This window comes from Acinonyx jubatus, chromosome D3 (assembly GCF_027475565.1).
Source record: "Acinonyx jubatus isolate Ajub_Pintada_27869175 chromosome D3, VMU_Ajub_asm_v1.0, whole genome shotgun sequence".
Taxonomy (NCBI): Eukaryota; Metazoa; Chordata; class Mammalia; order Carnivora; family Felidae; genus Acinonyx; species Acinonyx jubatus.
This window is the reverse complement of record NC_069392.1, coordinates 84475224-84489021: the sequence shown is the minus strand read 5'-3', so window position 1 is coordinate 84489021 and position 13798 is coordinate 84475224. Positions and strand designations below refer to the sequence as shown.

At 39.0% G+C, this 13798-nt stretch overlaps 1 protein-coding gene across 2 annotated transcripts in view; it reads left to right on the top strand.

Annotated features, from left to right (window-relative positions):
* Positions 1-5447: 5447 nt before the first annotated feature.
* The window catches only part of CD226 (CD226 molecule), a 110248-nt gene continuing 101897 nt past the window's right edge, over positions 5448-13798 (top strand). Inside the window, exon 1 of one of the 2 annotated variants that reach the window (XM_053205992.1) lies at positions 5448-6852. The gene's annotated coding sequence lies outside the window, so the exon portion shown is untranslated. The remainder of the gene's footprint in view (positions 6853-13798) is intronic. The other variant, XM_053205994.1, reaches the window with a different exon arrangement.

Sequence of the window (13798 nt, the reverse complement as noted above, 5' to 3'; positions counted from 1 at the left end):
TTGACTAATAATTGCTGCTTGCAGACTTTGATCAGTATCATGGATATGAATTGCGGTAATTGGAGGAATTACTAATTCTGATTTCCTTTTTTTCCTTAATTTATTACATGGAATCTGACTCTTGTCAATACAGATCCTTGTTTCACAAACTTTTATTTTGCCCAGGGCATATACATTGGTGGAGAGATATTTGCGTGTAAACATCTATGATTTTGTGAGTAGCTTCTTTATGCAATTTTTAGTGATATTAACTCCTTTGTATATGATTTGTTAACCTGTTATATTTTATTATTTTCACCTCTCAGCTTCTGAAATGTTGTGTAATAATGAGGGAAGAAATAGAACTTATGATCAGATGGGGCCTGTGTTCAAATTCTAGCTCAGCCCAAAACATCATGAAGAGTTAAGACTTAATAAAATCTAGCAGGAACAAGTTCTGTCAGGCATTCATGATGTAACCTTAACTGGCATGTGGTTCTGAACTGAGAACTTAAATTAGAATCAATTCAAGTATGGATCACTTTTGGCAGTTTTCCCAACACTTTTGAAAGTAAGAAAATTGTGTCTAAGAAAAGAAGAACAAATATATATGTGTATGTATACACGCACACACATAGTTATATACACTCTATTTTCGGGAAAGTTTGAATTGTTAACAGAAAAATCACTTTTTTTTTTTAGAGAAAAAGAGCAAGCAGGGGAGAGGGGCAAAGGGACAGAAAGAATCTTGAGCAGGCTCCATGCTCCGCACAGAGCCCGACACAGGGTTCGATCCCACGACCTTGGGATTGTGACCTGAGCTGAAATCAAGAATTAGACACTCAACTGACTGAGCCACACGGGTGCCCCCCAAAATAACAGTTTTAAAGTGCTTTAGCAAATTGCCATCATCACTAAAATAAGTCAGAAGATGTTATTTAAGCTAGAAGCATGAGCACAGAATAGTTGTTAAATATTGAAATAGAAGCAGAAAAAGTTGTTAAGTGTCTGAAAATTATTGATTAGAACAACAGATCTAGGAAGTTCAGAAGTTTCTGGGCTGCGTAAGTTAACTCAAAGAAATGGACATGCCAGTATTCTGAAAAATTCACCCGATTCTGAGAGCAGGAATTGGGAATTATTTCCACCTTTCCTTCTGGTTTCTTACATTCTGTGCCATTTTCTTGTTATTACCTTGTAAGCCCCCACTGATGAATAATGAGATGGATTTCTTTGTAACTTCCGTTTAAAGGGCTCTTTCTATGTCACAGGGCGCTATTCTTAGAACGTTTATTATTTAATCTGTCTTCCTCTAAATTACTGTTATCCCTATGTTAGAGGTGAATAAATGGAGGCTGAGTGTGGCTAGGTAGTTTGTCTGTGGCTGCCTGTCTAGCTATGCTGTGCTGCTGCTTTTTTTTTTTTCCCTCATTGGAATTCCTGTCTTTGTATTTGGATCTTATAGCTAACAACTGTTTTTTCTACAAAAATCAGATCTCTCCAAGGAAATAATCATTTCCTTTATGGTTCATTGATTGATTGACATATCAGGGTATCCTTTGCCTCATATCTTTGGAATCAGGAAGAGTTGTAATTGATTATTTTCTCTAGCAGTTCAAGGTAATACCATGGCGTGGTGGGGGGGGGGGGTGGGATTTGTAGCCCAGTAGCTCAAACCAGTGGGGGATGTTACCTGCTGAAGCCCAGGAGGACTGTCACCCAGAAAAGGACCAGAGGTAATGGCTTCAGGAAAAGTTGCACTGCCATCTGTTGGTGTCCAGGGACCTGAGCCTCAGGGGCATGTAGTGTTCCTGATCCTGACGGCAGCCCTTCCCTTCTGTGTCTCTTCAGATTGTGTCTAGCCAGCCAGTGGGGAAACTGGTAAGCAGAAGGTTCCTAAGGTCACCGGCCCACTATTTCAGCAGCTGTCTTGGCGCTAACTTGGGGAGCCCTGAGCATCGGAATCCCCTAAGCTTGTTGAAATGCGGATTCCGGGACCCACTGAAGCGGAGTCTCAGGCCAACGTCCAGGAGTATTGTTAGTGACGTCCCCAGGTGATCTTTACACTGACCACAGTTTGAGAACCAACAATTAATCCCCTTCTTTTATAGAAAACTGCCTAGAACTTGAAAAGGATTGGACATTAGTCAGCTACTTACTAATGAAATAGGACTTGAGTTTGGGTGTCTTGAATGCTAGTCAAGTGTTTTTTCTATCACCCATCTCTGGTTTAGGCAAAGATTCAGCAAATAGGTGTCGGGGACCAGTTCATGCCTCGTGGTCTCCAAATTTCCCATCTCCTGGCCTTTTTGGTTGGTTGGGTTAGTATTGCTGGTGTGCTGTGAATGCACACGAAGCCTGTACCGTTTCCACCATGATGCGCAGACATTGATACAGAGGCTCTGAATTTAGGACCTTGAGCAGATGGTGGGAGGAGGCAGCCTTCCGTTTTGAAAACAGGAAAAAGTAGAATGCTTAGGAGACCTAGATGGAGCCTTTCCTACTCTTCCTAAAATCACTTTCAAAAATGAGTAACTGGCTGTATTTTTCTTTGTTCTATAAAGAATGGAGTGAAAAATAGAACTGCCCAGTTAACTGCAGGTTGTCAACTTCCCTTTGTACTATTAAGTGCACTCATCATCTGTAGTAATCTTACATCATTAGTCTTTGGGGCTGCACCTTGTCTCTCCCCATTTCCTGAGATCTGCTGCTTGACTCATGATGTTCCTCAAATTTGGCAGCCTGATGGGTAGGAACAATGATCAGCGTTCCTGCTCTTGCCATAGCCAGGCATGCATACAAGCTCTCTTACGGAATGAGACAGCATAACCACGTGGTTAAGGGACCTGGGCTCCGGAGCCACGCGGCCCTGGTGTCAGCTGTGGCTTCATCCGTACACGGCGATGGCGGCCCTGGAGCAGCCTCGGGGCCATTTCTGCTGCTGTAAGCGGGGATGAGGACACCTGCCCTGTAAAGTTGGGGAGAGGTTCGAGTGCCCAGCATAGTACCTGGTACATAGTTGATTGTCCCTTGGATGTTGTTAGTGATTAATTATTCTCGTATAGTTCTCACAAACTTGGCTCTTTCTCATTAAAACATTAAATCCTTTGTGCCCTTGCAACCCTTCTATTTCTTTGGGGGTGGGATAGGCTGGGAGACGAGTTATGTTGTCAAAGTTGAGGTTTCAGCATTCCAAAAGGATTGTCAGTTTCTGGTGGGGACGTGTTCACAGTCCTGAGGTTGCTGAGCTCATCAAGTTATCACAGAGAGCCTGAGTTTTGGAAAGCATGGTGTAGAGGTGTTAGGCGCAGCTAGATAGACTTGGTACATTTTATCCTGCTTGTCAGGTTGTTCGGATTGACCGTGAGTTGGTGAAATATTGCTCCTTCCCAATTTGACTAAAAAATGCAAGAAATAAAAACATAGCATCCAAAAGAAAACCTCAGCTTAAAGAATCCATCAGTTTGAGGGTAGCCATTTTCCTCCATCAGTCTGTTGCTGACCTGCTGCAGTCCAGAGAGTCAACGGGATCGGACGATTAAATGCTATTGTTCCTGTGAATGGGCAACTTAGAGTTTATTCTTCCTGTTAAAAACTATTCCTCATGGGAAATTCCTTATAAAATTTTAAATAGTAAGTCAGCTAGGACTGGGTCAGAGGATGCTGGGCCCCAAAGCTCAGGATGTACGAAAGACTATGCCAAGACCCCAGGATTCTGAGCTTTGGCAGCAAGATGTGATGAGCTCAGCGTGATCCTGTTTTAAATGTTCCCAACAACGTTCATCTTTGCATTTCATTTGCTCCTTCTGCACTTGAGAAATCTGCTTCAGAAAAAAGTTATGCTCTTTTAAAATGATGTTTCACAAAAGATCTACAAGGTAGCATTCAATAAATTTCTCTTCTAACTAATTTCGCCTGAAAGCCAAGAGAAAAATATGTGTTTTAATGTAGACTCCACGACATGAATTCTTTCATGCATTTTTCCTTTGTGAATAATGTCTTTCTCTGTGGTTTTACTTCTACCCACGGCTGTGCCTTGGGAACGTCTGCGTCCCATTTGGTTCATCTGGGCGGTGATACTGAGCATTCTGGTAGCAAGCAGATTGCTTGCAGTTCTGGACAAATTCTGAGAACATGCTTTCCTCAGATACTCTATTAGAACATTCTTCCCTTGGCTTGCCACGGAAAGAGATTATAAAAATGCAGATTATAAAATGGAGAACTACTTTTAATCATTTTCTGGTGATACTTATCGTAAAGACTGGATTGTCATGTATCAGTTTATAGATATGATACCTGGTTTACAGTTTGTTAGGAAAAGCCATGATTTGCAGAGTAGAAAATTGAAAATAACTATGGCTTTAGTAAAAGAGAAGTTTCTTCTTTTTTCTGTTGTAGTGTCTTTTCTTACATGTAGGAAGCCCCCAAGGGGCCGTTCCTTCGCTAACAGGGTCCTCAGGGGCTCAAGTGTCCATCCTTCTGCTCTCCCATCTTTGATAGCACGTCTTGGAAAGCACGCCTTGTTCAGGTTAGTCGTCTCATGGATGTCTAGAAGGAAAAGGAGAGGAAAAGATGTCCCCGCTTTTTTAGGGATCCTTCCTGTAAGACCACTCCCAACAACTTGGCTCACATCTTCTTGGACAGAACACAGGCACACTCATGGTCACTCTCAGCTGCAAGGGAGGTGAAAGAGTGGAGCCCTTCAGCTGGGCTCACCGCCATATCTAGTGACGCAGTCCTCTGCTGGTCAGTGGTTAGGCAGCCACCAGTCTCTGCCCCACAGATCAATGTTCTAGTTAACTTAAGAGAAAAGTGTGATGTAATTAGAGGTAAAAGTATTAGCCTCCCAATGAAAAATTGCAAAGCTTATAAGATGCTTATTGAATTTATTCAATCTCCATTTAGACTTTGTGATTATTTCTAGTTACAATCAGAACCAAAAGTATTAATGTCAGAAAACAAAACTAAGATGACTTTCCAGTGTGAAGCCATATGTCCTGTGTGGAGTTTATCCCCATGACACGGAAGCCTTAACTATCAGAATCCACCTGCTTATCATGGAGAAACTTGGAGTAATTGGGCTAAACAGAATCTGGCATCCTCAAAGATAGGAGCTAAAAATTGGTTAATTGAAAAAAATACATATTTTATTTCAAAAATGAGAATATTCACTTTCCAATCTCTTCATTAAGGGCTGAGGCCTCTTTTGAGGGTGGTTCCTTCATTGGTGTTAACACTGTTTTGGGGCATTAATCATATCAAATGCACTGGACAGTTTCCAATTTTGGTTTTTAGAAATGGAACAAGAACTAAGACACTTATTAAGCAGTCTAAACCCCAACTTTTTCCTGAAAAAAAATTTTTTTTTTTACTGTTTTATCCAGGAATTCTTCCGGATGTTTTACTAATTTTATTTTTGCTAATTATTACTATTGGCTGGTTTTTTTTTTTTTTTTTGTAATTACCTCCCCACCCTAGATTCAATAGCCCTTTCTTTGTAAGGGACTACTTGCTACCAGTTCTTTGCAAAACATTCAACTTAGTCCTTACAGAAATAAATATTTTTCATCTCACCTCTGTCATTACTATTTAACCAAATTCTATAATTCCAGTAATGAGTCTAAGTGGTTCAAATTGTTTAGGAACAAGTAGAGTCCGATCTCGGTCAGCTTGAAAGTTGCCTACCGGAAGCCAGAGCTGTGCTGGAGGGGTCGTGCTGCTGGCCTCGGTGCACATGGGCTCCACTGTCAGCCACTGTGTTTATTGGGAGAATGGAGAGACTTGTTAAATCTTAGGAAATCTGTTCTGTGGGGGCCAGTTAAGAGAGGTTCTATTACACTGTAAGTTTATAAGATTTCTTGAAACTTTGAACTCCCTCCTGTTTGTTGACTGGTTAATCCTTGCCAGGCTCCCTACATTCAGAAAAAGGCACAGGTTAGAGAATATGGGTACTTTCTTGACTTATTCTCAATTCACCTTTTACCCCCTCACATTCTCTAGCTTGCTTCCCCTTTCTCTCCTACCTCCGTGACTTAATTCTTCAACTTTCCTCCATCAGGTGCCTCCACCCACCCTCACACTTCATTTCTGCTGTTTTAAAAGGTCAAGATCAAATGTCACCTTTCCCGCGAAGCTGTGTCAGATTCCCTAGCTGGGAGGAAATTCTTTACTCTTTGAGTTTCCGTACTGGTTTTGGTTTAGCTTTTTTTTTTTTTTTTTTTTTCTTTTCAGCTTTTGTATTAGTTACTTTTTCCTTCTTGTATTATTCTGATTTGCATACAGTCATTCCCACCATCTGCTTAGATATGGCTTCTAGATTGAGCATTAATTTTCTGCTTCTCACAATGCCTTGCGTGAAGGAGATGCTCATTTTATATTTATTTTAATGACTGAATGAATATGGAAAATATTAGTAAAAGCTTCAGAATTTCACAGTGTAAATTAGGGTGAAAATTCTGTTGACTGTCAAACTATGCACAACCGTATGTGTTTCTTTCATGAGAATAGATTTTTAAGTTCTAAAAATGAAGAATGAAAGAAAAAGCACTGTTTGCAAATACTATAAACTCTTAGAATATCTTTTTAGTTCAGTAGAGAAAGAGCAAAAAAAAAACCCAGTATTTTAGAAATGATTTGAAAATATACCTAGCACCAACGTGAATCAGAGACACTAATCTAAACTTTCAAGATCCATTGCTTCCTAGGAATCTTACTTGGGATATTCTTTTTGGGCACTAGAGTGTAGGTGTCAGCTTTTTGAAGATAGAACCGTGAATTCTGAGAATCATACAAGCTGTGACTCCAGCAAGTGTGGAAGAACGAAAAGAACCCAGTTCATGTCACCCATGCTGCGTGAGAAGCACAAATCAACAGGTAACCTGTCAGCTTCCTTCCAGTTCTTGTTTCTTGGTACCCACATTCAGCAGCAGCAGGCACTGAAGAATCTGACTTCAACTGAAATAAACAAGGCACTGCTTTGCACAAAAAGAAAGCAGAGGGCAGTGGTAAAGGCTGAAAGGAAACGTAATAGTTTGCCTTAATGAGGACTGGGGAAAATGCTTTTTCTACTGGGGGATGAAGTCTGTAACTGCAACGCTTTAAATGTCTTATACCTGTATCTTGTCCACAGCTAATAACACACACCTCCATCTGCAAGGGGAGGACACCACAGCTCCCGTGCAGTGTTTCGAGTTTTGACCCAAATGGGGAAACTTGAAGTGTAGAGTGTGAAACAAAACTGATAGAGCCAATGTGTATAGCATTTGCTCTGTATGATTTAAAGATTGGAAATTGTTTAGAATATGGGGGCCGGGACTAGCCAATGTGCTGAACAGTCGGGGCGGCTGATCCTCCCCCCTGACTGACTCCTGGGAGGGAAGAGAGAGTGCTGGGAGAGCCGTGGCATCACAGGGAGCTCATGGAACTGTCGCGTGTGGTGGTCGGGTCACTCGTGGTCAGTGGCAGGAGACAGCTCAGCAAGGCTTGTGAGGCAACGCAGAAGATCTTGGGGATTTTCTCCCCCGCTTCCCCCAGCGGTCGCCTTGGGAACAGCAGTTCCTGCCCTTGCTCGTCGGGCTCTCTGGCCCTGGGGTGCTCACTGGCAAGCTCTAGACAGCACAGAACTCCGTCCTTGTGAGGGGCTGCGAAAACGGCTGAGCGTGCTGACCCCCCGCAGGCCCCTCTGCTTTCTGCCACTTCAGACCCCCAGGCCAACGCTCTGCAGTCTCAAAGACGGCTCTTCCTAACGCTGCCTCTCTGACCAGGGCTTGTTTTTGCAGTGCAGAGTGAGTGACTATGATCACTCCTCACTGCAAAATTTAGGAATATTAAAGGCAAAAAAAAAAAAAAAAAAAGGCCCAGGAGAAATGGGCTGGAAACAGCCCAAAATGCCCAACAATAAGAGAATAGGTTAAAACATTGTGGTTTATTTAGGCCATGAAATGTTGCTAACAGAATGCTGATAAATACAACAACAACATCATGAATAAATGTCAAAAACATTAAATTGGCATACTGGAGGATTGTACTTATATGAAGTTATGAAGTTCAATACCAGGCAAAACTCATCTCCAGTGACAGAAGTCCATAATGTTAATCTTTTAGAGTGTTCACTGGCTTATCTTGATCTAGGCTGTGGTAACAAGTGTGTGCATATGGAAAACGTCTTAAAAATTATGTTATATGTATATCATATAAAACATGTTAAGTTTACGTATATCAATATGATGGACATTAGCGAGAGGAAGAAGAAAGAATGTAAAAAATGATATATTGTTATTGAGGTGGGGAATGCAGACTTTTTTTTTCCTTTTAGGTAAGAAAGGATAAAAAGGAAACAAAAAAAGGGGACAAATTGGAAGAATAAATTAAGATGACAGAAATGCATCCAAATAATATCAATAAAAGTAAATGCACTAAACTCACAAGTGAAGGATAAACTTGAAAGGTTAAATTTAAAAAAATCCAATATATGTGGTTTAAAGTTTTAAATGAAAGGATGAAAAATGAATATGATTAAAATAAAACCGATTAATGCAGAATAAAATTGACTTTAAGAAAAAAAAATTTAGAGATGAAATAGGTCACCACAATGATAGAGGATTAAACTCGTCAAGATGTGGTAATTTTAAACATCCGTGCACCTAATAAAATACCCTCAAAATGTTTGAAGTCCAAAGTGGCACAACTACAAGGATAAATTGATAAAAATGACATTGCAGGAGTAGTTTTTAAGACATGCTCTTGATTTTTGATAGATTAAGCTGCCAACTCAAAAAGATACAGGAAATCTGAATAGCGATTGATAGCCTCGATCTCATGGATATATACAGAATTCTGCAGCCAAGAATTAGAGAAGGGAAGCCTGGTGGCTCAGTCGGTTTAAGCGTCTGGCTCTTGGTTTTGGCTCAGGTCATGATCTCGCGGTTTCCTGAGTTCAAGTGGCGCATCAGGCTCTGAGCCTGCTTGAGATTCTCTCTCTCTCCCTCTCTCCCTGCCCCTTCCCCACTCGAGCTGTCTCTGTCTCTCTCAAAATAAATAAGCTTTAAAAATAAGTAAGAATTAGAGAAAGCACATTTCCCCCTCAATCCACACGAAGGGTTCACATTTGGTGAAGTATTAGGCAACCAAGAAAGCTTCAATAAATTTCAAAGATCAATCCACGTAGACCAATAACTCTTACTACTCTATAATTGAACTGAAGTTTAAAAACAAAAAGATATCTTTGTATGTTAAGAGACACACTTCTAAAAAACCCACAAGTTAAAGTGGGCACCGCAGTGGAAATTTGCTGAATGATAATGAAAGTTCTACACATAAAGACTGGTAGGCTGCAGCAAAAGTGAAAGTTCTCTTACGTTTTATCTTTGGGAGAAATTTTTAGCTTTAAATTGTCCAAAAGAGGAAGACTTCACAATTAACGAGTCGTGCCTATCCTTTAAGAAGTTAAAAAATAATGACAGAGTAAACCAAAATTAAGTTTGAAGAGAAAATAAAAAGCAAGAGCAGGAGTCAATGAAATAGAATCAAAGGTGTTACAATATAGAATATCAACAAAGCAAAAATTGTGGGGTTTTTTTGGAAAATACTGGCAGCAACTTTCTGCCAAAAATGATCAACTGAAAAAGCAAAAGGACACGAATGCTGTAACGAATGTGGAGGGGATTTAAGTAGATCTAAAACAGAAATTAAAGGAATACTACTAAATACTATCAACCATTCTAGACTAGCAAATTTGAAAGCATAAATAAAATGGACAAATTCTTGGAAAAATATAATTTATTAGAACTGACCTCAAAAGTAATCAACTTCAATAGCTATTAAAGAAGTTGAAGAAGTGATTATAATCTTCCTACAAAGAAAACACAAGACAGATGGCTTTATAGGCAATCTAACAGACATTTCAAGGATAATCCCAGTTTTATTCAAACTCTTGTAATTATATTATGAGAGGGAAGAATAGCAATTCATTCTATGAGGCAAGTATAACCATGGCACCAAAACCAAAGCAAGCCAGTATGAGAAGGGAAAAGTTCATTTCTCTCATGAACATAGGCAAAAGTTCTAAATGACGTTATTAGCAAATCAGACAGTGTATTAAAAAAAACTATGTGCTTATCTTAGTAGATGTAGAAAATGTCCTTAAAGTATTCTATTACAACTAATGTTAAAATCTCTTGGTGTGTTAGAAGGGAAATTCCTTAACTGGTAAGGCATATGTATAAAAAATCTGGAGCACCATCATTCTAAATGGGGAAACACGTATATATTCCCTTACAATTAAGGAATGCCACGGGGAGCCCTGCTATTACCACTTGTATTCCAGTTTTATTACAGATCTATATGGGGGCGCCTGCATGGCTCAGTCCGTTGTGCTTGACTCTTGAGTTTAGCACAGGTCATGATCTCACAGTTTGTGAGTTCAACCCCTGCATTGGGCTCTGCGCTGACAGTGCAGAGCCTGCTTGGGATTCTCTCTCTCCCTTTCTCTCTGCCCCTCTGCTGCTCCCTCTTCCTCTCTCTCTCATTCTCTCACTGTCAAAAATAAACTTTAAAAAATATATACCAAAAATATATATTAAATACATATTTTTTTAAAAAGATCCTGTATAGTGCAGGGGTACCTGGGTTGAGTGTCCGACTCTTGATTTCAGTTCAGGTCATGACTTTAGGGTTGTGGTATTGAGCTCCTTGTTGGGCTCCATGCTGAGTGTGGAGCCTGCTTAGGGTTCTCTCTCCGTCTCTGTCTCTGTCTTTCTTTGCCCCTCTTCCCTGCTTGCTTGCTCGCTCTTTCTCGTTCTCAAAAAAAAAAAAAAAAAAAAAAAAAAAAAGATGCTACGTAGTGCAATAAGAAAAATATACTAGAACCCTAGAGATTAGAAAGGAGAAATAAAAGTATTATTTGCAGTGTTTAGCAAGGTGGCTGGATTCAAAATCAGTTGCATTTCTTTCCATTACAAGCAACTAAAAATGTATTTAAAGAGAAGACCTAATTGACAATAGTGATGGAAAATATAATGTACTGAGTAGTAAATCTAACTAAAAACCTATGCTATCTCCACAGGGAAAATCAAAAATGTTTATTATGAAGGCATATTTTTAAGGACATAAAAGTGTAGAGGAATACCATGTGAATAGATAAGGAGACTTACGTGGCAGATTGTATTTTCCAAAGATAGCCCTAGTAGTATCTCCTAGCCTACTTTTTTCTTTTTTTCATAAAAAGTGAATTTGATATTTCTCCCCTGTGAACCTGGGTCTATGATTCTGCGGTAGAAGTGATACAATACATAGTAACTTCCAAGATTAGTGTCACTTCTTTTCACACTGATGGATAGGTTTAATAAATAATTCTAGTCAAAATTTCAACAGGGTGATTCTGATAGGATTTGATGAAGTTATTCTGAAGTAAGTCTCTATGGAAGAATAAATATCTGAGATAGCCAGAACATTTTTGAAGAGGAATATAGCAGGAAGAGAGGATTTATCTTACCCAGGCATCAGAACTTAATATGAAATTATGATAATTAAAACTGCCTGATATGGGCTCAGGGATAATCAAAGTATATTTATAGATGTTTGATATCTGACTAAAGTGGCATGGGGGATCATGGAAAAAGGAGGGACAGTGTGATTATAGGACTTAAAAAAGTTATCCATATGGGAAAAAGTGAAGTTGGATTCCTTCTTCACAACTTATGTAGAGATAAGTTCCAAATGGTTAGAGACTGATACGCCAAAGACAAAATGTTAACACTCTTAGTAGAAAAAATTGATGTATCTTAGACCTTGGGCTAGGAAAGCTTTCTTCAAAAAAAAATTCTTTTAAAGAAAAAGCATTGAATGTAATAGACAAGATTGACAAATTTTAGTATATAAAAAATCAAGAAATCTGTTAACAACAAAAACAAACACCATAAAGAAATTGAAAAGATAACTTATAAACTGGGGGGAAATATTTGCATCATATGATACTGATATGGATTAATATCAATCATATATATATACATATATATACATATATATATGTATATATATATATATATATTTACAATTCAGTAAATAAAACAATCCGTTGGAAAAATAGGCAAGATTCATGAGCACCATTTCAAAGAAAAGGAAACTCCTGTGGCCAATACACGCATTAAAATGTTTTCAATATCATTTCCATTTAGGGAGATAGAAGTCAAGAATACAACCAGACTGATGAAAAGTAAAAGGTCTGACAAAAACAAATGTCATAGAGGCTATAAATCCACAGGAGTGTTTTATACATTGCTGGGGAAGTGTAATTAATCACAGTCACTTTGCAAAAATAATTTGGCATTGCTTCATAGGGTTGGACATTAACAAATAAAAACCTAGCAGTTTTACTCCAAGGTATGTACCCAAGAAATAGTCTTGAATATGGGCATTAAGAGATGTGTAAAAAGTGTTAGTAGCAGTGTTCTTTACAATAATAAAAACCTGGAGACCTTCCAGAGTCCATCAACGGGACAGTCAATGAATAAACAGTTCACAAAATTCCATTTACACAATGGACTGTTATGCAGCAGTGGAAGTGAATGAACAATAATATCCAGCAATCTGGATGGGTCTGAGTAGTAGCATTTTTTTTTCCAGTTGTGGTAAAAAAGCACATAATATGAGATCTAACAAATTTTTAAATGTAAAATACAGTTTTGTTAAATATAAGCTCCATGTTGTACAGCAGATCTCCAGGACCATTTCATCTTGAAACTTCATTACCATTAGACAGCAACTCCCCGTTGCCCTCTTCCCCCCAGACCCTGGCAGCCACCATTTTGCTTTCTGCTTCTGTGTGTTTGACTATTCTAGATACTTCAGTTACGCGAATCATGCAGTATTTGTTCTGTGACGGGCTTATTTTCCTTAGAACAACGTTCTCAAGTTCATCCATGTTGTCTCATAGTGCTGTTCTAAGAGGTGTGAGGTGATGTCTCATTGTGGTTTTGATTTGTATTTTTCTGGTGATGAGTGATGTTGAGCATCTTTTCATGTAATTGTTGGCCATTTGTATGTCTTCTTTAGGAAAATATCTATTCATGTCCTCTGCCCATTTTATAATCAGTGTGTTTGCTATTGAGTTGTATGAGCTCCTCGGATGTTTTGGATATAGACCCCTTATCAGGTATATGTTTACAAATATTTTCTCCTAGTAGGTAAGGTGTGTTTTCATCTTGCTGATGATTGTTTATTTTACTGTGCAGAAGCTTTTTACTTGGATGCAGTCCCACTTACTGAATTTTGCTTTTGTTGCTTGTACTTGTGATGTCATTTCCAAAAAATTTCCAGGACCAAGGTTGAGGAGCTTTCTCTAAGAGCTTTATGGTTTCAGGTCTTACATTTAAGTCTTTAATCCATTTTGAGTTAGTTTTTGCGAGTGGTACAAAGTAGGAGACCAACTTAATTCTTTTGCACGTGGTTATCCAGTTTTCCCGTCACCATGTGTTGAAATCATATTTATTCTAGTGTCTATGACGGGCATGACCCAAACTTTGCTGATCATGCACCCTTCCCCTTGTCCACAGGGACTGGCCAGGGGTTTGGGGTGAAATTTGATATTTGATATGTGTCCTGAGAGTGGAGGTTTCTCTTTTCGTTTTGAACTATAAACTGCAAACGTAGTCACTAGTCCCTGGGAACATTTTATTTCATTGACTCTGTGCAATCTGCTCTTTTAGGTTACCTTTTAAACTGTATAATGTCGTGTGGTGAGTTTTAAAGTTCACATGTTACAAATGCACAGAATGAAACTTGGTAATACATGTTCATATGGTTTGTAAGTCTCTGATATACT